The sequence below is a fragment of the Sciurus carolinensis genome, chromosome 6, assembly GCF_902686445.1.
Source record: "Sciurus carolinensis chromosome 6, mSciCar1.2, whole genome shotgun sequence".
NCBI classification, from domain to species: Eukaryota; Metazoa; Chordata; class Mammalia; order Rodentia; family Sciuridae; genus Sciurus; species Sciurus carolinensis.
Window position 1 is genome coordinate 152,377,726 of NC_062218.1, and position 22,693 is coordinate 152,400,418.

Here is a 22,693-nt window from a genome sequence, read left to right on the forward strand (position 1 = left end):
TAACTCAACATGTGAAACCAGAAAACCACATAACCTGTGTACCATAAAAGGCACAGCAACAAAAATTCAACATATCTTTATTAATGCCATGGTGATCAACTTTGGAATTTTTGTGAAATTTCTTTTTGATGACTTATCACTGCTACATTAGAGGAATGCTGTTGAAAGTTGCACAGTCTTTCTCTTCAAAAGAAACCCAAATCCTTAATGCCTTTATCAAGTCAGTTTCATCCTTCTCACAAGGGGTTTTGGTAAGAAAAAAAATTGTTTCATTGGTAAATGGCTTTGAGAAAGCAACTAGAATTACTCCCTTTTATAATTCTGACTTGTTGCAGAGTGACTTATAAATAGGTTTGAAAAAACCAATAACTTTTAAAGAAATGTATTAAAATATATGAAAAATGTACTTTTCACACCTGTTTACCCTTCTTTGCCCCCTAAACATTCCTCAGCATCTTCTCTGGGAACACTTTCATGACTACCTTTCCATCACACCTGGACCTCAGATAAGGTAGAAGGTGTGTTTAATGTTAATTTCATTATTATTATTATCATTATGATGACTTTCTATTGTAATTATATGAGAAAGCAGAGGTTGTAGTTTTTACTAGTGTATGCATAATTGCTAGTACATAATAGGAGCCCAATATTTATTTTTGAATAAAACAAAAATTTGGAAGAAACATAAGTCATATATAAATCTCTATATTGATATGTAGCACATATTTAATATAAAAGTATAAAAATTCTCTCTCAAAATCAACATGGATAATTTGATTGTGGAATGATTTTGAAATGCTTAGGGGGTGACAAGTACATGGTTCAATAATAGATATAAATGAATATGCAACATATTTTCCTAAGATTGATCATGTTTTAACACGTAAGGTACAGCCCAGGTGTTTTTCATTTTATGTTTGCGTGACATTTCTTTTTTATTGTCTTAATTATTTTATGCTCATGTAAGTTGGTGGATTTGTTTGTTATTTCTCATTATTACAATCTTCTGGGTTTTCTGTGTATGAGATTATGTTGTCTTCAGTGACAGTTTTATTTCCTTTACCATTTCGATGTCTTTTATTTATCTTGCCTGATTGTTCTGGCTGGGACTTCCAGTACCATGTCAAGTAACAGGTGAAAGTCTAGTCTCTTCCAAAACAAAAGGATTGCAAGTTTTCTCCATTTAACAGGATGTTAGTTGTAAACTGGATTTATGTGACCCTTATTACATTGAAGTATGTTCCTTCTGGACCTAATTTTTTCACCTTTTTTTATCTTGAAGAGAGGTTGAATTTTGTCAAATGAATTTTCTGCCTCTCTTGAGGTGATCACATGGTATTTATTTATTCTTTTGAAGTAGTGCATCAGTATCATCAGTCTGTCATAGAAAATAGCAACTTTGACATACTGTTGAATTTAGTTGACTATGTTTTGTTGGGAATTTTTGCATCTGTGTTCATCAGAGATATTGGCCTGTAGTTCTTTCATTTTTCAAAAATTTTTTTTGTTCTTTTTAATTAAACATGACAGTAGAATGTCATATACATATGCATACACTGAACATAACTTCCCATTCTTGTGGTTGTGCATGATGTGAGGTTACACTGGTTGTGTGTTCATATATGAACATAGGAAAGTGATGTCCGATTCATTCTATTTTCTTTCCTATTCCCATCCCTTCTCCCTTCTCTTCATTCCCCCTTTTCTCTCTTTTTTGTGGTGTCCTTGTATGGGTTTGATATTAGGGTAATACTGGTTTCTTTTCTGAATTTTGAAGAATGTCCTCTTCTTCATTCTTTTGAAATAATATGAGAAGAAATGGTATTAATTCTTCCTTACATGTCTGGTAGAATTTAGCAATGAAGATATTTGGTCCTGAGCTTTCAACCTGTCGTGTAATTACTTGTAGATGATGCTTCTTGTAAAGAGAACACATTTGAGTTTTGTAATGTTTTCAATCCAGTCTGACAGGCTTTACCTCATTATTGTCATATTCAGTCTATTTATGTTTATTTAATATAATCATTGATGTAGTTGCACGTTATCACAACACTTTCTATTTATTATATACTTTTGTGTATTATACCTCTCTTTCCCTTTTTGAATCAACAAAAATATTTTTATATTTCTATGCCTGAAGTTAGCTTTTCTATTATATCTTTTGGTGTTTTTCTTTCAGTGCTTACCCCCAAAATATGCATGTGCTTCTGGTATATACAGTTATACAACAAGTCATCTCAAAACTTAGAGTTTTTAAATAGTAACCAGTAAGTTATCTTCCTTGAGAGTGTGTTATGGACTGAATTGTGTTCCCCCAAATTCATATGTTGAAATCTTCACTCCTATCTAGTACCTCAGAATGTGACTATATTAGGAGGCAGGGTTTTAAAATAGGTAAATGCATTTAAATGTGGTAACTGGAATGGGCCATCCCCAATACAATTGGTGTATAAGGACACAGACAGATTCACAGAGGGACAACTTTGTAAAACCACAGGGCAAAGACAGCCACCAACAAGCCCAGGAGTGAAGCTGATTTCATAGCTCCAAAATGTTCCTGAAAACGTGACTTTTATATTCCACTCATTTCTTTCAGTGGGAATGATTACTTCAACCTATTACATCTTACTTTGGAGCAGAAATCCCAAATTAAATATAAGCCTAACTGGATATATTTAAGGGCCTGAACAATATAAACTCCAACTTACCTTTCTACCGTTCTCTATTACTGCTCCCCAGCTCACACACCATGCTACAGAAAAATTGGATTTTTTAGTATTTTTTATCAACACACCAATTTCTCTTACCTCTGAGTCCCTGATCATGCTGTTCTAACCAGCCTGTGCCAACTGACACACCATGTGTTCTTCAAGTCTCACTTCAAACACCACCTTTTTTACCCATTCTTCTCTTAAACCCTCAGTTGGAAAGTATCTATTGCTGCTTTAAAACATTTTACACATATGTGTTAGCCTCTTGATTATATAAAATACTTTGTCTTCTCTCTTTACAAAAAATAATTTCCTTCAGTAGCTTACACATGTCATACAAGCGAGGCACAGACAAGTACTTACAAGGACTGACCTTGTAGGTCCTTAAATATCTTGCACATGAAGCACTGAGATTGGGCAAATGATCTCTTATCAAGTCTACAACCACTTCTGCCTCTGCCCAGAACAGAACTGCCTTTTCAAAACTAGTTCACCGAGGACTAATTGACTCACGGTAAATTGTGCAGATTTGATATGTGCCAGTGGCAAGTTTTAACATAAGTATATGCCAGTAAAACCAAAATCAGAGTCAAGACAATAAATGAATATACCACTCCAAAGTTTCCTTAATCACCTATGTAATCTCTCTCATGAACCTTCAAATCCTGATACCACCCATCTACTATCTCCCGCTACAGTTTAGTCTGTGTTTTCCTGAATTCTCTATAAACAGGATCATACAGTGGGGGCTCTGTTTGACTTGGTTTCCTCAGCATTGCTATTTTGAGATTTGTGTATGTTGTTGCCGGTCGATAGGTATCTAGATTGCTTTCAGAGTGTGGCTATTACAGAGGAAGTTATTATGAATGCTCATGGACAAGTCTTTACATGGACATATGTTTTCATTTCCCTTGGGTGAATACCTAGGAGTAGATTGGCTAGATCATATGGCCAGTGTGTGTTTAACTACTATTGATGAAGCTGTGAAATTGTTTTCCAAAGTGTTTTTACCTTTCTAAATTCCCACTAGCAGTTTATGAGTTCCTGTTTCTTCTCATCCTTGCCAACACTTGCTATGGTTAATCTTTTTTTCATTTTAATTATCCTTGTAGGTACACAGTATTATCTCATTGTAGTTTTAATGTGTGTTTCCCTACTGACAAATGATACCATGTGTGTATGTGTGTGTGATTATTTGCTACTTATTCACTTAACAAGGTGTATATGCACATATACACACAAAGAGCTGCTGTTGATTCAACTTTAATTAGTTGCCTGTTCCAATATAGGCCAGAAATCCTAATTAAGGAATATATGCTTGGACTTGAGAAAGAGATCTAATTTATTTGAGTAAGTGCATAAAATGCCATCAAAGACATTGTGGAAAGCAAGCCTTATTTATTTCTTCATAAGTCTTTGAAGCTAAGGCAGTTAATTTGTGGAGCGAGAAAGATAAAAACAAAGTAGATGTTTGGAGAGGCAGAAAGGAGCGTTATAGATACAGAGCATTGTTTGGCTTCTGCATATCTTTCTAAATCCCAGTTCCCATCATTCCTGAGACCCAATTGTTTTCTGACCTTAGGTCATAGAGGCAAAATTTTCTTCCTGTTGACATACATAGGTCCAACTGTTTACTAAAATTTGCGACCAAGGGTAATAAGAAATGCTTGCTTGATTTATTGAAATACCACTGCAGTGTTGCAATAGGTTTTAAAGGTTGAATGATTATTTTAGAGCAATTCAAATATTTATTCTTTAGTTAGGCACCATATTTAGCAAGTATAATTTTACTGCATGTAAATAGACCATACTTCATTGTTTTCATTTCTAGCTTATAATAACCTCTGTATATAGTGTTTTCACAGGATTAATGGTTGGTTGGGGTTAATGACTCTCAGCTATGCCATGGGCCATCAACTCTTCTCAGTTGGCCATTAATCCCCAGGAAATGCCTTGTACTTCAATCATTATGGCTTAATTAGGTCATTAAGAAGCTGCTGGTTAATTGCCACATTACAGTCATCCAGAGATGGGCAGGTGGCTGCAAAGACCGGAAGAATCACAGCAATCACAAAGCAAAAAAGTAATTCATACATGTACAAGTGTGTAGAACAGAATTATTAGCAAAATAAAAGTTTGTGTATTTACCTAATACTTGATAATTAAGATGTTTACATGACTAAATAGGTTGATATCTCTGTACACATTTTCTGAATGGTGCAGTTGATCTCATCCTTATTCATTAAACGTGGTTGTGTATGTTCTACTTGGAAACATTTTGTACCCAAGAGACCAGTACACTATACACATCTGAAATGCAGATAATAACAATTGACAAATTTCAGGATCAGATAGAGAACAAATATATTGGAAAGTTTCTGTTAATTAGTTAACATGGCTATTAGGGCAGAGGTGCATCTGAATTATAAGTTGTTTAAAACTCAAAGGAATAAGAGTTCTACATTTTTTAACCTAGAGAACAGTTCAGCCTAGTTAGAAAGCTGTTCAATGATTCCAAACATCTTTCCACAGCATATCATTCTCCGGATGAGCATTTGAGGGGCAAAAGAAGGCTGATGTTTGGGAGTGAGGGGGAGTGAAAGAGACCATGCTGCTTCTAACTTCCAGTGTATCGGTCAACTTATTTTTGAATTCTCCTCCACTAGGTTTCATTCATCCATTCAATGATGTGAACTATTGTGTGCCAACACCTCTTCTAAGACCCAGAAACAAGTGTCAGACAAGACAGAATAGGTCCCTGCTTTAATGGAGCTCACGTGGTCACAAGGGAGAAGAACTGAAATAAATAACCAAGTATGCTTGAAGAGTGGTTAGTGCCATTCTGTGACAGGAAGTGGAGAAGTCAGGTCATTCAGATGGGTGGTCCAAGGAAGACCTTTTAGAGGAGGTGCTCTCTACGCTGAGATTTGAATGAGCAGAAGATGCCACTCTGTGATAATCAGGTGGGAGAACAGTTGGAAGCAGGAGCAGTGGTGCTCAGGTAGGGAGGGGGGCGTGGAAAAGCAGACCTGGGTACAATGCAGCGGGGAGGAGAGAGGAGAGAAGCAAAGGAGCTCAGAACGTGGGGCTTCAGAAGCAGCTGAGAGACCGAGGCTTTATGCCAAGTGCATTCACATGCCCTGTGAGGATATTAAACAGTTAAATTTCTCAGGAAAGTGTCCAGAGCAGAGAGTCTAGATTTGGGAGTCATCGATATATGGATTGTATTTAGGATCATGAGATGGAACGGAAACCTACCTGCTCATTCAAAAAGAGAACAGTCGAATGCTATTCCTATAACGTGACTGCATGTGCTGAAGCTTTCAGTCAAGTTGAGACAGCAGTGGTCAGATAAGACAGGACAGAGCAATGATTCCAGCAGGCCCAGTTAAGAAGGCAGAGTCCACTTTAACAAGTGTGAGAATTAAACACAGTAGCAGTGGAAGAAAAGATGGGATTGTATGCCGAGGACAGAGATTGCCCTGTTTCCCGTAGTTCTGCCACCTTGGAAGCACAACTGGCTTTTTCCTGGAGCTTGCCTCACTTACAGGCATGAAACAGCCAGTTTCCTGCCTGAACCTGAGGGCTCTTCAACCTGGAGTAATCTCAAACTGTGTCCTTCCACCTCTGGGAGGCCTTTGTTTGAGGGGAAATTCTGAGTTATCTCCCTTAACACATGGTGCAATATTAGCAGCTTTTAAGCAATTTATATTCACATAAACCCACCACTTGATCCTTTGTGGAAATTTTTTTCTTTAATTCTAGTATATACCGAAATTGCATTGACCATTTTTTGAATGTTTATTTTATTTGCTGTTATAAATGTTTCTTTTGTGTCAACCTTTAAAAAAATTTTTTTCACATTTAATGAGAAAGAAAACAGCAGATTTAAGAAAGACATAGCCAAGGTCAGTATTTAGGGGGTTTTCATGTTTCTCTAGTGTCATGGAACTTTCTCTAGCCTTGCAATATCTTGAATTCTAGTTCTGTTCTTGAGCCTTTAAAAGTGGCTCAGTGGTCCATGCATGGTGGTACATGTCTATAATGCCAGTTACTCAGGAGGCTGAAGCAGGAGGATCAAAGGTTCTAGCCCAACCTGGGCAATTTAGTAAGACTCTGTCTTCAAATAAAATTTCAAATATAGGCTGGGGATGTAGCTCGGTTGTAGAACACTTGCCTAGCCTGTGTAAGGTTCTTGGGATCTCCCATACGGAAAAAGAAGCACGTGCCTCAGGCTGATCCGTCCACATTGAGAAATTGCTTATCTTGTCAAGTCCCATAAGTTGCAGGCTACGAATCTTCTGAAAGCCATCTTTTCATTTCCGAAAGGAGACTAAAGTAATACCCCACATATCTGTCAGGTCTAAACAAGAAAACAGAAACCACTGTCTGTTTTCAGAAGTGATAAATTTAATGGAGGAGTTTGTTCTTCTTATGTGGAAGGCCAGAATCCAGGAAATGTTTAGCTAACCAGAGATCCTCAGTAGCAGGGGACGATAAGGTTGGAGGAATAGATAGAGCAGTATTACTAGGACCCAGAAGTGGCCAGTCCAGTGCTTACTCAAGCTGCCCAGATCAGTGAGAAAGGAGAGGTACTCAGGTTTCTTCTTTTCTGATTCTCTCCAGTCTACCATGAGAACCTTTCACTGACCAAACCCGAGAGCGACAGCTGGCAAGGCAGGCTGTGAAACAGGCTGTGGTGATTACCTCCTATGACCAAGGAACAGAGGAGAAGGCAAGGCTGTTTGGGTACAGACATGGAAAGCACCACTGCATTCCAGCTCATAGTTCAAGAGCCACACATGACCTCTCATCGCTGTTCTTTGTTTCAAAAGGGTAAATGCCCTAAAAACATTTGCAGAGTTTGCACTTTCCCTGTTTAATCAGACAGATCCCATTCTACTACAGAACTGGTGTAAAGTCCATCCTTTGGCACCTGTCTTAAAAATTGTGTATTTTCCAATTTACTAAAAAAAAGTTATCATTAATAATTTAATATGTCCCAAATTACTACACCTAAGAGGAGTGAATATGCATCCAAGTAAGATTGAGAAGCAGAGTCCCCAACTTAAAGTCAGATTTGGGTATATATTTGTTTGCTTGACAGATATACCAACTATAGTTTACTGCAAGTAAGTCTGTTTTTTGCTCTAGTTTTTCACTGATACTTGACAACAGGATAATATATCTGCACATCTCTGAAAGTCGGCCAGTTGAATTTGACTTCTATTAGAGGTGCTCAATTTAATTAGTGGGGCAATGAATCTATTTTGAATAACAAAGGTTAATTATGAAGTTTTTCATGTATTATAGTGGTGCTGTTTATTTGTTTATAAAATGCAGCTGACATACCTTCCTTTGCTACATAAGAGGATTACTGTAAGGGCAAAGGGAAGGTTAGACAATGCTTTGAGAATGTGTAATTGGGTACAACTTTGGGCTAATATTGTCCATGCTAATTTCTTGTCAATTGAGAAGTATATAATAGTTGACATTTTCCATAGTACAGTCACTTACAAGAATTAGAGCTCAATAAATAATGTTCCTTTTGCCCTACCATGACCTGTATGATATGCTTCAGAAAAAAATGACTAACAGAAATTACCAGAAGAAGAAATGGAGGATGCAAATGTCCCTGGGTACTGCAAATGGTCATTATAGATGACTGTCGTCCATGTGCTAAATAAACAAAGAAAAAGCGATACTCTACCCAACTAAAACTGCACCACATAACAGCTGCAATTTTAAAGAAATAAGCTCTTGAAGGAATAGCCAAGCAAATCATGCTTTATCTTAATTTTCTCTAGCTCAGAAGGGAGTTTTTACTCCTACACATAATGAATGGGAGTATTTCCAGGGTCAGATTGATTCCATCACTAACATTAGAATTCAGGTTACACAGAAATCCATCTACATTCTGTATTTTTAACTAAATTCAGTCAACTACCTTCTTAACTACATTTCTCAAACTCTTTGAATCCTCTGATTAGAGGATTAGATTAGAGCCAAAATAAAGGATCAGAGTTTTTGTTTTTTAAGATAGCAGAGCCTCTCAACCTTTCAATATTGTAAAGGAGCTTAGGGTACAGTTAGAGACTATGGGTTTCATTTAATTTTCAGTATCCTTTGCCCCCTATTTGTCCTCAGTTTTGTTTTTCATGATTTCAATGACCCAGGCTCAAACATAGTCAGGAAATACTAAATGGAAAATTCTAGAAATGAAAAACTCATCACTTTTAAGTTGTGCTCCATTATGTTCTGTGTAGTATAATGAAATCTTCTGGCCTCCCACTTCGAATTGGGGTCATCCCTCTGTCCAGCATGTCCACACTGTATACACTACCTACCTATTAATTAATAGCTGTCTCCATTATCAGATCAACTATTCCAGTATTGCTGTGCTTGTATATCAGATCAACTATTCCAGTATTGTTGTAAATCTGAGGGGCCTGGGGGCCTTGGAACACATTCTTTAATATATGAGGGGGATTCTATTTCTCTAAAAGATTTGTTCTTAGTGTAGATTTTTTTTTAGTTTTTAAGAAGTGGTGATTTACTTGTCATTCCTTTAACCAATAGTTATTAACTGCCTAGTAGGTACTAGCTCAGTGACCTGCATCAGAGCCAATTTTGTATCTTCTCCAAGAGACACCTGGCAATGTCTAGAGACATTATGTTTGTTTCCAAATTCTACCCTCGGCAACTCTGATAGGTAGAGGGCAGGAAAGCTGCAGGCCTTCAATTCATAGAATAGTTTGCCTCCCTCCACCCATAACAAAGAACTATCAAGCCCGAAGTGTCCATGGTGCTGAGGCTGAGATGCTCTGTGCCTGCTATGGTGCTAGGTGCTAGGTTATAAGAATGAGCAACATCAGACATAAAAAATATCTTGCTTTTACGGTGCTTTCAGTTCATTTAGAGGAAAATTATTATTTAAAGAGTTTAAATTATGTTTCAAAATATAAACTCTGGTTATTGTTTTGAAGAGAAGATACAGCAGCTTGTGAGAGCACAAGTAACAGAATTTGACCTGCTCAAGAAATTCCAGGTTTTTCTAAAGGAATGACTAATAATAATGTCAGTACTAGAATTTTTTAGTAATTTTCCTTTTTCCTCTTGAATTTATAGATTTATGATTATGTTTACTATCCTGCCACTATTGCTCAACTAGTTTTGAAATATTTTTTATTAGGGTAATAAGATTGTACATAACTGCAAGCTAATCTTTGGTATGGTTCTTAATTCCATATCTTCAATTTACCATGTAGCAGTGGATAAGACATTAAATATATGATTTAGATATAGACTGCTTGGTTTTTTTGCTCTGTAGAGGTCTGCTCTATATAATAAAGCATTAAACTATATGTTGTAAATAAATATATAAAGATACGTATTCAAGATCTGTGCATTGGTCTAGTCTAGCCTAACATTCTTTAGGACTTTTTTTTTTTGGCGGGGGGGTCCTTTTGTCACATAGAAGAACAAAAAAAGAGATGATCTAAAACATTAAGTAAGTTATTTGTCAGTGTAAATAAATTATTCTTTTAGACAATTGCTTATCTACTTATGTTGTAAACACTTTTCAGCACTTTCAGGTCTGCAATGCCTATTTTTTGGAAAGTTGAGGTCATTTTTAGCTCTCATTCTTCACTGAGGACAAAAGCAATTCTGTGGTGAAATTCCTTTAGTTGAGCTTTTATTGTTCCATAGTTTCCCCTTTCTTCTACTTCCTGGCTCCTTCCTTCCCTGTCTCTTCCTGGATGTTGGGCCTCTTCCTGGTCCCACACATAATCCATGCACAAAACTCAGTGGTGAACAGAGTTACTCTTGGATTCCTGCAGAGAACTTTCTCACTCCTGTGGCTCACACGTTTTTTTTCTTCCTATGTTGGAAACACATAGGTAGTGACAGACTCCGTTTAAATGTCTAACTATCTAAACATTTACATATCTGAAGATTTGATATACACATCTATTCATATTCAAATAACTTTGAAGACTGAAGTGATCCAGTTGGAACCCATTCACATAATCTTACAAGTTCATAATCAAAATCTGCATCTTCAGTCTTTACCATTTTCACCTTCAGGATCTTTCAAGTTTCTAAAGCCCATCATTTCTATCAAAGATTCAAAACCAACATTTGGGGAAACAACACTTTCCATTTGTTCCTTAGATGAAGTTGTCTCAGTCAATTAAGCTCACGCTTGTCCATCACCAAAGTTCCCGCTTTCAGCCAGTTGTCCCTGGTCCTATCTCTATCTCTCTGGTGGTGGTCCCAAGATTTCATATCTGACCAGCTTCATTATTTTCCTAACTGGACACCTCTGTCCATATATATCCATGTATATTCAATACCTTGCCCGGAGTTTATTCCCTATATTAATAAGGTAATTCAGTATTCCCCAAATACTATATCAAACCCAAGAACTGTTCCACAAAAATTAATCAGTGAATGTCTTTTGATATCATAACAAGGTTCAATTTTAAAAATTATTTTTTATCTATATGCTCATACAAATAATCCCCTTGCAATCTTATTGAAGGTTTTCTTTTAAAATTTCCATATAATATTCCTAAATATTTCTGAATATTTCAATTCCTTTATGATCACTCCTTTCTCAGTATTTATTACATGCATCATTTACAGTGTATGAGACTTCATTAAATTACCATATACTCATAGGCATCTTTGTTCTGTTCAGCTCATTTCTCTGAAATTAGGCTGTAAGATCCTGTGATGAGATCTAGGCCTTAAGCTGCATGAAACTTCTTTTTAAAAATACATTTTCTCTTCATTATTTAGCCAGTACCTCAAGACTAGTGAGCATAGAGTATGTATTTGGTGATTATTTTAATGACATTATTTGCCAAGGAGGAAAAATTAATGCTCACTTTCATACAGAGAGAATTTTTTAAAATGTGGAAATATTTATTTCTAGATTACCATAATGAATATTTCAAAGTATCTATATTAGGCAGTGTTTACTCAGCAGATTTCAGCAAAATCTGAGTTTGGCATAATCTCTTAGGTTTCCTGTTCTTCAGAGTAATAGACTTCAGGATGAACTACTTTTGAATATAAACACAAATTTATATCTTCTCATAGAAAACAACTCCATAAAATACATCCAAAAAGAAGTACAAATAACTGTGTTTATTGTTTTTTTTTAACCATATTTTAGCCTTCCTTCAAATTCTAAAACAGAGAATTGAGATATTCATGATACAGTCACATATCCATAGTCCATAGAACTTTTTTTTTTTTGGTACAGGGGATTGAACCCAAGGGGTATTTAACCACTGAGCAACATCCCCAGCCTTTTTTATATTTTAAGTAGAGACAGGGTCTTGCTAATTGCTTAGGGCCTCACTAAATTGCTGAGGATGGCCTTGAATTCTCAATCCTCCTGTCTCAACTTCCTGAGCTGCTAGGATTATAGGCATGTGCCACTGCACCCAGCCTGCCAACAGAACTTACATCTAGTCTTCAAAAATCCCCTAGATATTGAGATGGAAGAACCTAAATTTACTGATGTAAACCCAAGTACAAAAACGTTATCCTAAGCAATGTCAAAGCACAGGTTGTAAGACTGGCTTTCCCTTTCCCTTACTAAGCATGTACTATTGCACATCCTGAAAAATAATAAAATGACTGTGTTTACATGGCATAGACACAAGCATTTGTTAATGGACAAAAGCCACCTGAGCTGGTTGATTTAATGTGGTGTGGTGTGAGGCACTGATCCTAGCTTTCTCCTTCCCTCTGACTTTTTGACAGCCAACGGCACATGAACATTATTTGTTGAACTATTCTGCCCATGCAATTTTTCACTTTAGTTCAAAGAAATGAAAACTGACATTGCTCTCCCCCACATTGATCGGAAAGAATCAATATAATAGTGAAAATATTGCTGATTCTAGGGCTATGGAACATCAAAATGTTTCTAAACTTCAAGTGATCCTTATTATGAGGCCTGAACTCGAAGTCTTTTTTGAAAGCAAATTACCAGAGACTTTTTAGAGAAATTTTTAAATAGATGATGGTAAAGCATCCTTATGAAATTGCAGATAAATCAATAGTGGAAGTCTGCTGGCATTAAGAATCATTATTTCATATATCAAGTTCAAAATGTGACAAAAAGAAAATTAAGCATGATCCAAAATATGACACTTAAATTTATGTTCCCAGTTGTAGTCTTTTGGATGCAACAAATACCAAAACATAGAAAGAAATTTTAAACATAGACATAAATCTTAAAAGATGCATGAGTTTAGAGTTCTATCAATTGGTATTTGGTATGTAAATAATAAATCATGTTATTATATTGCATTTGTTTTGGCATTTCAAATCTTTATTCTTTCAGTCATTTCATTGCCTACGGAGAACCCCATTATACATCATTACATATTACTGATTTTTAAGTTAGACTGTTAAATACTAAGCATCATGCAGATTCTAGTGTCTAGCAATAATGATAATCAAATGAAAGAAAATACCAATACTATGAAATTACTAGATAATTTTAAATTAGTTCTTCAGCACCTTTTATTTTATTTTCATTCATTTATAAATGTTCTATCACTGCAAATTCATTTTGATGTGTACTTACTGAGACTACTGCAAATGTAAGGTTTACCTTTGCTCTTCTTCCAAAAGCTTACTTCCTTTCTGCACAAATAAATTTATTCCCATAAAACTATGAACAGTTTCAACATAGAAAGATTACGATCTTTATCTCCTTAATCGTAGAACAGAGCCTGGAATGTGGCAAGCTATGGGTTAATGTTTGCTGAATAATCAAGTGCATATGCTAGAAATTTGAAATAGAAGTTGGCAACCAAGATGTTGTGGTAAAATTAATTTACAAAATTAAATCTGTCAGTCCAATGTGCTTTTTTAGGTAAACATTTTTATGATTTATAGCTATGAACTGCTGTTCCAAAAATAAAAATGTAGTGATTATTTTGGATCCATATTTTTAATATTTTTATGACTCATTAGTGACAGTGAAAAACATATATTTGTGCATGCTTTTTAAAATGTATTATTAGTGAAGGGTATGCACAAAGATCTAGCTACAAAGATTTTAATCACTAAATTATGATAGAGGACATTTTAAAAAGTATAATTGCCACAGAATAGAAAATTGGTTTCATAAAATCCTGATTAAGAAGATGTAAAAATATTGTCAGGAAGAATATTCATTGGCGTGTACAAGGCATTTATATTAGGAAAGAAGACTATAATAAGATGACATGTATAGTATGATTCCATATAAACCAGATGTGAATAAATGTCAAATGGGCTAGAAGAATACAAATTCAGTAGTAAATGGAAGTCTTTTCTGGGTGAGGAAATTGCATGGTGCTTTAATTTTGACCTTTGACTCTTTAGTGTTTGGTACAATAATTTTATAATTAACATGCTCCATTTTTAACTGTTGGTTTTTAAAAGAGAAAAATGATCACCGGTGTAATGAAAAAGGTTTATTCCATATGATTACCATAATTCACCAGAAGGTGTTCTATACACATTGTCCATATAATGTCAGACAAAATTACTTTCTAATTATCTTGCTTATTCTGTCCTTTATTACCTCTAAGCCAAACTAAATTGGAAGCTAGATATTACATTTTCTAAAGTAAAGCACTTCTCAAAAGCAATGTAATATTCCATCTGAAAAATCCAGTCAGCTCAACAAAATATTTTACTTTGTGCCGTGATCTCTAGACTCAGAGACACCAAGTAAGAAGGGAACAGCCTCTTTCCCTACAGGTTCACATTGAGGAGGGAAAAGACAAGTGCCTTCCCTTAAAATTAGACCAGAAAAAAAAAAAACAAAGTCACTAAAAAGAGTTGGTATTAGATGCAACAGTTTCAGGAATTTTTTAAGGTTTACCAAGGAAATCCTAAAATACATAACGTGTCAAGGAAACTCACAAAGCTTCAGGAGCCTAATCTTATAAAAGATTACAATATACTGATGTCTGCAACCTGTTTCTTTTAGGATAATTATAAATACATAAATAAAATACATTGCATTCTGTTAGTTTAATGCTTTCTGTGGCTCCATTTCCCTTAAAACCACATTCTTGGCTATTAATGGATTATTCTCATCCAGGGCTATATCAGTTAAAGGAGCAAATTGGAAAAAGGCAGGATGTAAATCAATTCTTTTTCAAAGATGCAGAGCAAGTAGTTGAACCAAATAGCACTAAATAATTTCTTCCTTAGGAAGAAAATCAGAAAAAAATTTTTTTTAAAAAAGCGGGTCATTGTAATGTCAGCTTCTGTTTGCTTTAATTTTTGTTTTTAGCCAAATACTCTAAAGAATTTGATTAGTACAATTTAAATAATAAAAATTTTGAGACTATTATGGTCATTTCTGAATTATTTTCTAAAGAAACTAATAACAATTTTTCATATTAATTAAGTTAGAGTAATTAATTAAACTTGGAGTAATTTACTATATCAACTTCTGCATATATTCTTAGTAACTCCAAAATAAGTGTAAAGAGCTAAGAAGACATACCAAATTGGGAAAGATGAATTATTTTCTTTAGAAAACTAGCCAGAGTTTAAAGATATAATGAAAGTTCATTTGGGATTTCTAAGAGGTCAATGAACGGTAACAAGAACATGTTTTTTTACCTTCAAATTGTCCTATTGCTCCTATATTTTTACAGTGCAAGTTGCAATTTGTAGTTGTATAATTGGAAATTATCCAGTTGGACAAAGACCAAAACTAGCTTAATGTTGTATTCATCACCTAGAGCATTGTTGGCCTTCAGTCAATGTTAAATATTAATAACAATAAAAGCTTCCTTAAGCAAAGCCAGACGAAGTACAGGGGCATATGAGCAATCACTCACTCCAACACCAGCTTCACCCTGAACAGAAAAGGTCCTCCACAAGAGAAGAACGCCGACTGGTTCATCCTGTTCAGACCCATTCCCTCTGGAACTGGCCAGACTGCATTATGGCAGTTTTATAATTAATCAACAATAAGCTCTAAAAATCCTACAGGAAATGAATTGGGACCTTTTAGGAACAGACTTCTCAAAGTGTTATATATTTTAATGGCTTTCGTTGGTTTGTTTTTAGAAATGCAAGCAGGTTCTCAGTGCAACTATAAATGTTACCTGGTCCTTTAAATTTGCACCATTTCCTCCATTGCTCTCAGACCAGCAAAGGGACAGAGCTTGATGGCGATTTCATGAAAATTTACAAACAAAAAACGAGAGTTCACAAAGATTTCCATTTCCAGCCTGGATCCTCTATCGTGGGTTCTAGGGCTGCCTTCTAACAACACCATGGGGAAGACATCAAATGCTCCCAGACAACCTTGGCAAACCTGCAACTGTCAGATCTTTAGCAAAAAACAAGGGCACTGTTTGGCATCCATTAAATAAATGGGTAGATTTTGGCAGGATCAACGATAATAGGGCCTTTTTTTTTTTTTTTTAACAACAAAATAAAGTAAGAAGTCCAATAGTTTCTTCATACAAATATCAATTCATCTAAAGGAAGCTGTTTTATAATTGTTTTTTTTCATTTATTGTCCTTAATGTTGTCTGTTATTTTCTATTGTTACCCTTCAAGTCAAGAAGCACAAAACAGAAGTCCTGTCCTAATAACTGTACTGAAGTTGCCATTCACTCACACCGACTCAAGATATCAATAACATTCTTCTTAAAGGTTAAACTCATTCTACTCTTGGCCTTCTGATTTGTTACAGTTCCAGTGGAAGCATAATGTGACCAAAAAAAAAAAAAAAAAAAAAACTAGCTCTAAACCCTTTAGAGTGCTGATTAAGGAATGCTGCAGGGAGGTCAAGATTATCGTAATTGATCAATTGGTTCATTTGTTGGTGATCAACAGACATCAAGGGGTTATAATCCTTTACAGAAAGCACGAATGCTCACAAGATACCTGGCACCAACTGAACATGACAAATACAAATGAGAAAAAGAGGTCTGCGACCTAGCTGTTGGATAATATTCTCAGAAAGCCTATATTCTTGGTAGTTAAAGTGAATCGTTCCTGCACATTGGATATTTCATCCCATGAGCACTCTTACACTTGGACTGCCTCACATACTGAATATGGAACTATATCTTGTTTATGAACACGACCACATCCCTGGAGTACGGCAACCTGGCCTTGCTATCTAGGTCCCATCCTTTATGCAGCCCCACATGCTGTTACAGGCTCTGGGCAGCTGCTGTGCAGAGACCAAGCAGGCAGCAGAGAGGAAAGGTGGTCTCTACACCATCTGGTGATCAAAGACCCTTGGGGGGCTCATATTAGGTCACCAGCTTCTGTGCCACCATATGACAGGATCTTGGCCAACTGTTCCTTTTCCATCCCTCTCAGGGCTCTCGAGGCAGCATGTGGGGTGTGTGGCTGTGTCCCTCGGTATGCATATTTGGCCTTTTCCAATGTTCTCAACAGAACAGCCAGAATCATCTTTATAAAACATAAATCAGCTCAAGTCACACCCCTGCTGTCCCACTGCACTTAGGACAAAATCCAAACTCCTTTGGTTATAAGATTCTGCCTAATCTGGCTCTTGCCCAATTTTTTTTTTTTTTTTTTTTTTTTCCTTTCCATACCACTTTCCCAATTGTTTGTTATAGTCCAATGCCTCTGACCTCCTTCCTGCTTCATGATGAAGCCAAGATTTTTACACTTTTGAGACTTCATGGTCCCTTTTACTTTCTTGTGCCTGGCCTTTGCTTCTGTAGTGTGTGGTGTGACTTCCATTTCCCACTCTTTAGGTCTTAATTTAAATGTTCCCTCCTCATTAGGTCTTTTGTGACCACACTCCATGAAGTGTTCTCCAGCAGTTACTTTCCATCCTTCTTGGTGTTGTCTTAGTGCCTGTGATCATCTGTCATTATTTTACTTCTGGGTGCTGTTGTTGTTCAATACTCCCACTAGAATGAAATCTTTTAGAGCGCAGCAACCGCCCCCTTTCCTTACTGTTATATCCTTAGGCAAGAGACTGAATGCTTGTTTCTCTGCAAAACACATGTTTAAATCCTAACTCCCAATGCTGTGCTGTTAGGAGGTGTGGGTTGGGGAAGTAACTTGGTTCTGAGACTGAAGTCTTCCTGAATTGGGTTAGTGGCTGCCTACAAGGACCACAAATAGCTCTGTCGCCCTCTTTCCTCTTTGAGAGGACACAGCAAGGAGATGGCTGTCAACCAGGAAGCAGCCCTGCCAATCTCCCGGAGCCTTGATCTTGGACTTCAAACCTCCAGAACTGTGATAAATAAATGTTTGTTGTAAAAGCCTCCCAAACATATTTCTGTTTTAGCAGTTCAAATAGATGAAAAGACCTCACTGACTGACACTCAGTTGATAATTGTCATTAAAGAAATGCAAAAACAAATAATTCACTGGTCAAAGAAATCAGTGGAAATTAGGAACATGTAGTCTTTGGATATAATTCATTTCAATCATTTTTTTGGTATAAATTATTTCAAGTCTCACTTTTAGTCAAGGGATGTGCTAACCAAGGAAGTCAGTTTTTTCCTTTTTTATTTACCATTCCTAGAATTCATATACTTTAGTTAAGAAAGGAGAAAATACCTATATTTGGCAGTTATACCTTTGTTGCTATATATAAACTAATTTAATCAACACAGTCATCAATGTACAGAGCCATTCTAGAGAAGGGGGCACAATTCATAAAGTGTGAAGCATCTAGGTACATCTATCAATTTACTACTAATTATCAGTATGATGCTCATTTTCAAATTTAAGTGTATTTATCTACTTGGACCAATTTCTACTATGTTGACTGTTTTTATTGTCAATGATAAATAGCACCAGGCAAATCTAAGAAAAAACATAAATCCACATGAAAACTTCTAACTACGTTGGCAAAAAGCATGTCATAGCACTAGAAATTTAGACACATCAACAGTAGAAAACCGAACCACTGGACATATTATAGTATTCTGTATTTTTGAATTTTTCAGTTAACTTGTTAAACCAGGTAGACAAAGAGAACTCTTTAGATAAAGAGTTCTTCCAGATAAATGAACTACATAAGCTTAGATTACTAAATTATACACAAATGATCACAAAGAATGCGTTTCTTGCTAAGGGAATGCATCACAATATCAGAGAATGCTTTATTTATTGCACCTATCTATTCAATTATAAAATTTATATCATTTCTTAGTTTTATTGATCCTTATAATGAACAATAACATTTGTCTGTAATTTAATGTATTATGTTGTTATAAGTGAGAATGAGAAAATTTCCCTGGGGGGAAGAGATGGCTAAAATCCTCCATCAGCAAATATGTGCTTTACTGACATAAAGGTTTAAATTTTCTAATAACTTTAACTCAATAAGTCCCAAGATTTCAATTCTATGAATATTTCAATGAAATTGACCCTTGACACAGGTGAATTGAAATAGATCGTAAATCATAATCTAGAGCTTATATACTTTTATTATGATTCAGAATTAAAATAGATTCCCTTATAAATAAGACACTGAAACAATACAGGATCTCCTACATAGCCATCCTATATATAGGACATTTGTCAAATATAATATCTGGGATGCTGGATAAAATGGGTTAAGGTGGCTTTTCTAAATAAATCCTTGTCAGAAGTATGTTAAGGTAAAGCACAAGGTTATGGTAAAAGTTGATTTCTTTTCTACATATTTCAAAACCTGGGTCAGAGCACAAAGAAATGAAGCCAGAGGCAGTTTTGCATAAAACTTAATAGATCCAGACAGGAGAGACAGCCCGATATTCTCACATTTTCAAATTATGGAATACCAGTTCGCCATTTCTTATCAGCAGTGCAATCAGGAACCGGGAGAGCCTTCTGAGATCACCTCATCCTGCAAACCAGATAAATCACTGTTGAAATAATTTTTTAAAGAGATTTGACAATTAAATTTTGGAAAGGGTCTAAGGAGCATTTATTCAAGAGAAAATAAACAGCTGAAAATGTTCAAAACCGTGAGCTTTGTGGTATCTGGACTACATCTCTTCACATCATCCTTGCCACAGCTTGGTGGTGACATTGAAACCAACAGCCTTGCAACCAAGAAAACTATGGAAAATAGTATTCTAATAGCCACTAGAGAAATCAGAATGGCTCTGGAACTTTCCAGAACGACTGCATCCTCAATTAACTGTTGCTATTTGACCCTTCTTTCCAGAAAGAAAAGCCTCATTCATAACCCATGTCTTTATTTGACCTGACAGTGGGAAAAAACCCATCTCTAGTGTATCAGGAAAAAAAAAAATCAGAAGCAATTGCTAAGCATTATAACTGCCTGAGGCTGTGATTTCAGTTGGGACACATGTGGTTGCCCAAAAAGCACAAACAGGAAATCTGGAAACAATATGTCAGGGACTTTGAAGTCTTCATATACTTCTGGATATAGAGGAGCACACACAGCTCTGTGCATGCACAGGAAAGACCTACCGAATCCCTAATATATGTATGAATGATCTGGGACTCTGCCTAAGGCACATTATAATCTATCAGGATGCTGCAATTGTGATGCAGTCCACATACAGAGCTCCTCAGCCAATGGTAGGATGCCTTACTTACTGGTCTCAAAGCACTACTAAAAACAAACAAAACAAAGGAAATATGAATACAGTATAACAATGATATTTCACCAAATAATGTAAAATAAAATATGTATTTTTAAATGGAAACTCAGTAGAGTTTTAATGAAATATTAGAGCACTAATTAGGTGGGGTGGTACCTGTAATCCCAGTGGTTTAGGAGAAAGAGACAGGAGGATCACAAGTTTCAGGACAGCCTCAACAATTAAGTTAGACCCTGTCTCAAATCTCAAAAAAAAAAAAATCTGAGGAAACATCACAATGGTAAAGTACTTCTGGGTTCCATCCTGAGTATAGAAATAAAAATTCAAGCAACAAAAGAGTCAGTAAATTCAAAGACAGATGAATTTAAATTATCCAATATAAAGAATTGAAGAAAAGAAGTGAGAAGATCCTCAGAAACTCATGGGACACCAGTGTGCATCCCAACTCCTACATGATAGCAGTGTTAAAAGGACAGAATAAATGAAGAAATAATAGCCTTAAACTTCCCAGATGAGTGAAAATGTTACACACCCAAGAAGTTCACCAAAAGTTAAGAAGGATAGACTCAAAGGTGATGCACACAGATATACCAAATCAAACTTTCAAAAGTAAAAGCAGAATCTTGAAAGAAAGAAAAAAGACTCATCACATAGAAAGGATAGTCAATGTTATGGTTTAGATGTGGTGTCCCCCAAAAAAGCTCAGGTGTAAGACAACACAAGAAGGTTTGGAGGAGAAATGATTGGGTTACACCCTTAACCTAATCAGTGAATTAATCCCTGATGGAATTAATTGGGCAGTAACTGGTGGGGTGTGGCTGAAGAAGGTGGTTCATTGGGGGCAGGGCTATGGGGTATATATTTTGTATTTGGAGAGTGGAGTCTATCTGCTTCCTGATCCCCGTATGAGCTGCTTCCCTCTACCACACTGTTCCACCATGATGTTCAGCCCTACCTCAAGCCCCAAGGAATGGAGCCAGCCTTCTATGGACTAAGACCTCTGAAACTGTGAGTCCTAAATAAACCTTTCTTTCTCTGAAATTGTTCTGGTGGAATCTTGTAGTTACAGCAGTGAAAAAGTTGACTAAAACAGTCAATAATACTAAAAACAAATTTCTCACTGAAAACAATGGGGAACAAAAGTCTATAGGGGGACAAATTCTAAGGATTGAATAAAAAATAATTGTCAATCAAGAATTCTGTATCCAGCAAAACTATGCTCACAGAATGAAGGAAACACTTGTTAAATTTGCTTTATTTATTTATTTAGTTGTAGAACGCAATATCATTATTTTTATGTGGTACTGAGGATTGACCCCAGTGCCTCACATGTGTTAGGCAAGCACTCTACCACTGAGCTCAACCCCAGTCCTTAAACTTGTTTTAAAAATGACAGATTGTCACTAAAGTCTTCTATATAAGAAATACTAAAGGACTTTTCTCATACTGAAATGAAGAAATACTAGACCTTAATTAAATTGTAAGTTAGACCTGAATCTAAATTTACAAATTAAGAATCTGGGAAGCATTATTGTAAAGGAAAACAATTTATAAAATACTGTATAAATATACTTTTATTCATAACTTTTCTTCTATCTCATCTATGATGTAACAATGTAATATCAATGAAATGCTGTTGTTTAGCTTACACTATAAAAATTGATATTTTTAAGATAATAACACAAAGGAACAGATGATCTATGGGCTCAGAGTTGTTGTATACTATTGGAATTTAGTGGGCATTAATCCAAATTGGATTTTTTATGTTAAAACATTATCTTTAATTCCTATGACAAAAAAGTAAAAGGAAAATAACTTTTAAAATATAGTATAGCAAAAAATAATGAAAGCACTGTCATAAATATGTTTATTTAAGACAAAGGAAGGCAATGTGGAGAAACAGGAACTCACATCATGCTAAGTGAAATCAGTCAAATCCAGAAAACCAAAAGCCAAGTGTTTTCTCTGATATGTGAATGCTAATTCACAATAAGGGCCATGGGTGCATAGGAAAGAAGAGGGTTACTATATATTAGGTAAAGGGGAGTGAAAGGAAAGGAAAGGTAGGAAGGATAGTAGAGTGAAGCAGACATTATTACATCATGTACATACATATATGATTGCATGACTGATGTGATCCTACAATATGTATAATCAAAAATGAGAAATTAGGCTTCACTTATATATGATCAATCAAAATGTATAAATTCATTTTACTGTCATGTAAAACAAATTAGAAAATATTAAAAGTTTTTTTAAAATGTCATGACCTTTTGAAAACAAAAAGAGAGGAGTAGCTGTAAACCCCACCTTATCAATAGTTATATCCTCTAACAAAAAGTAGAGTATAGAAATATACAATATCATCATCATAACTGT